At 37.8% G+C, this 3,759-nt stretch overlaps 1 pseudogene; it reads right to left on the bottom strand.

Moving 5' to 3' along the window:
• Nucleotides 1-2,827: 2,827 nt before the first annotated feature.
• Nucleotides 2,828-3,006, bottom strand: LOC121398482 (annotated as a pseudogene).
• Nucleotides 3,007-3,759: the final 753 nt, after the last annotated feature.

A 3,759-nucleotide genomic window follows, 5' to 3' on the forward strand; every position in this document is an offset into this window, starting at 1 on the left:
GCGAAATTGACTAGTAATCTTACGCTTAGGTCAATTTGACTAGGGGAGGCACATAAAAAGTCGTATACACGTCTTTTTTTAGAGATATTGGTGTAAATGCTTGAAGCCACTTTTTTTTTGTTGGTTTCAGAAAGACTACTATAGTTTATATACATAAGCTGCTGTGTAGCCATGGGGGGGCAGCCATTTAAAGGAGAAAAGGCTCAGGTTTACATAGCAGATAACAGATACACTTCATAGAATACAATGGGAATGTTTCAGTTATTTACGATTTAACCTGTGCCTTTTCTCCTTTTTTTCAGCTTTAAATAGCTACCCCCATAACTGCACAGCAGCTTGTTTATATAAACTATAGTAGTCTTTCTGAAGCAAACACATCAGTTTTACCAATGCAGGGCAACATATATCTTATTTTAATTACTTTAAAACACTTTCATTTTTTGGTGTAACTGTTCCTTTAAAGGGGACTGGTTACCCAAACATAAAAAGCTGTGTTATAAAAGTCTTACCTGCCAGTCATATAATGCTTGCTTGATTTCCTTTTTCTCCTGACTTTCTAGCTTACAAAAGGGGGTCAGTGACCCCATCTAACAACAAATGCTCTGTAAAGCTACAAATTTACTGTTATTGCTACTTTTTATTACTCGTCGTTTTGTTCCGTCCCTCCCCTATTAATATTTCATATTCTCATTCCAATCAATGCATGGTTGCTAAGGTCATTTGGACCCTAGCAATCAGATTGCTGACATTGCAACCTCGAGAGCTACTGAATAAAAAACTGAAAAACTTAAAAACCACAAATAATAAAAAATGAAAACCAATTGCAAATTGTTTCAGAATATTGCTCCCTACATTATACTAAACTTTATTCAAACGTGAACAAACCCAGTACCCACAAAATGGCACCTGCCTGCTTGATGTGATTGTGAATTCCAAGACTAAAATAAACAAGATTTAAATGATTTTAATGATTGCTTGACTAACATCATAAAATTGGATTTGGAAATAATTTTAAGGGCCTTTAATTTTAAGGTTCACCTTTAAGCACACAGAGGCTCAAGCAGGCTCCACTAGCCCAATAGTGACTGTCTATTACATCTTATGTATAGCCAGCTTAATTCTTGCTTCAGATGGACACCTTTTATGTTGAGCTAATCAGAGAGTGATCTTTTTTTGCACTCAGCAGGGACCAGGGGTCCCCATCAGTGGTATGCCTTTCCTAATGTTTTGTGCCCTGGGGGCTCTATATGAGGTGTCACAGAATTATTAACTGCTTCCTCATTGAATGCAAGTCATGGCCAGAGTGGGGACCCAGGGCAGACAAGCTTTCTATGCCTTCACTGCTAAACCTAGCAACCAAAACCTAAAAACTCTTGAGATTTACTGATAACTGAACTGCTGCCAACTTTAGTTACCCGTGGACCCAGCCTAAGGTATGCAATTTTAAAGTGCTTATTAAAGTGCATATTTCATATTTAATAGCATACAATGATATTTGCAATCAATGTCTTTGTATGGTGTGTGTTTATACTGTTTTGTATATGGTGTTCCAGTTCTCCAGATGGGAATTCAAACTGTTACCTTGTTGCTAAGGTCCATCAAATCCTAGCAACTACAAAGCCTTAAAGGAAAATTATAACCCTATAAATGAATTTGGCTGAAAATGCCATATTTTATCAACTTAATTTATTGTACCAGCGTAAAGTTTAATATTCTCAATAGCAGCAATGCTCCAGAACATCAAGCTTGTCACAGGGGGTCACCATCTTGCAAACACTCACATGTTTAGTGGGCTCTGAGCAGCTAAGTTTAAGGGTCATCACAAATTATCAAGCAGAAAATGAAGTTGGCCTGTAATATAAGCTGATGCTACAGGGCTGATTATTAAATTCTGATGCTAATTGCACTGGTTTCTGTGCTGCCATGTAGTAATTATCTGTATTAATTACTAATCAGCCTTATATTGTGACATTTCTATTGTACTGTATATTGTGAGTGGGTCCCTAAGCTCAGTAAGTGACAGCAGCACAGAGCATGTGCAGTGAATCAGCAGAAAAGAAGATGGGGAGCTACTGGGACATCTTTGGAGACACAGATCTGCGCTGCTAAAGGGCTGTGGTTGCCTTGGGCTGGTACACAAGCTTGAAACATAATGTATAACATTTCCAGCCTACTTCTTTAGTTAAGCTTTAGTTTTCCTTTAAAATCTTCTTGTTGCTGGGCATCACCATTTTTATATATATTATCTCTAAATAGGAAGGCAACATTGTACATACCTGTGGCATATGAGAGAGCAGTGGCTAGTTGCACCGTGATGAATAAGCGGAGAATGGGGGGCAGCATTATGCTGACCAGGGGCTTAGGGTGCTACAGTTGCTTGCAGACACCTTATGTCCTGTACTTGTGCCAAACCTGCTAGAAATAAACAAGCTAATGTGAAGTACAAATGCTTTTCACTACGTGGGAGGAAAGGATAGGGGGTGTGACTTTCAGAACAAGGAAGAAAGGTATTTTATAAACAAGCTGAAAGAATCCCGTCTTGAAGATAATATTATTAATTACTTATATGGCACCGACCTTACAAAGATCCCATCAGTCCCTGCAGCAGTAGAGCTAGCAATCTAAGGTCCCTATCACATTTCACACACTAGGATCAGTTTTATAACCAGCGAATTCACCTTCTTGAAAGAGTTTGGGGAGAGTAAGGAAACTGGATTATCCAGCAGAAACGGAAAGGACATATGAACTACAGTACTTGTAGAGTACTGGTCAGAGCTGAACAGAGCAGAGCTTGTTGGGCTACAACTCCCATCACCCCTGACAAGAATGCTGGTAGGCACTGCAAGTTTGCCCTGAGGGGAAAAGCAACTGTAACTGAAAAAGGAAACTATTGCACCATAAAACAAACATACAGAAAAACAAGCTCTGTTGCTTTAATTAGGAATAATATTAAACTGATAAGAACAGATACTACACTTGATCTTAGCCAAAAGGATTAGGAATAATATAATAGGAATATAATATAATTAGGAATAATTTGAATTAAGTAATACTAGAGAGATATATGCAAGCAGTTTTTTTCATATCTGTGTAGCCAGCAAACAGATAAACTGACATTTTTTTTCACCCCCAACTGCTATGAAACCATGTAGCTTCAGCAAACAGCTGGTAAGGCCCCCCCCCCTCCCAACTATACCTTTTAGGTAAGGATAATGACACAGGGCCAAAACTACCCCTGCTACTGGTGCAGACAATTCTCAGCCCAAATGCATACATCAAAGCAGTAGTTAGACTTTTTTGGGTCAGAGACAGATTTCCAATGTATGCGCCCAGGGCCGGACAGCAAAAAGAGAACTGTTTTGGACTTTTTTTTTATAATCTCTTTTATTTTTCAAAAATAGATACATCGACAGAGGATAACGTAAATATCTTTTCCAGTACAGAACATTGAAATTAGAACACATCAGTACAATTCCATGTAGTATAACATACATTAAACGTTGTTTTGGATTTTTTATTTGCATACTCGGTTACCACTTGGTTTGAACTACGAGTTTGATGTAACATGTTTTACGTAAATTATAATGTAATTGGATATGCCTATAATGAGGTGGATATAGAGCTATATGGGGCAGATAAGAGAATGTGACACATACAAATAATAATATTAGGAGAGAGAACTTAATGTAATGGGGCAGTGATTGCCATTTAAATGCTTGTTTAAATCTGGGTATCCTAATATAAAATACAGTAGTTCTG

Source organism: Xenopus laevis, chromosome 9_10L, assembly GCF_017654675.1.
Source record: "Xenopus laevis strain J_2021 chromosome 9_10L, Xenopus_laevis_v10.1, whole genome shotgun sequence".
Taxonomy (NCBI): Eukaryota; Metazoa; Chordata; class Amphibia; order Anura; family Pipidae; genus Xenopus; species Xenopus laevis.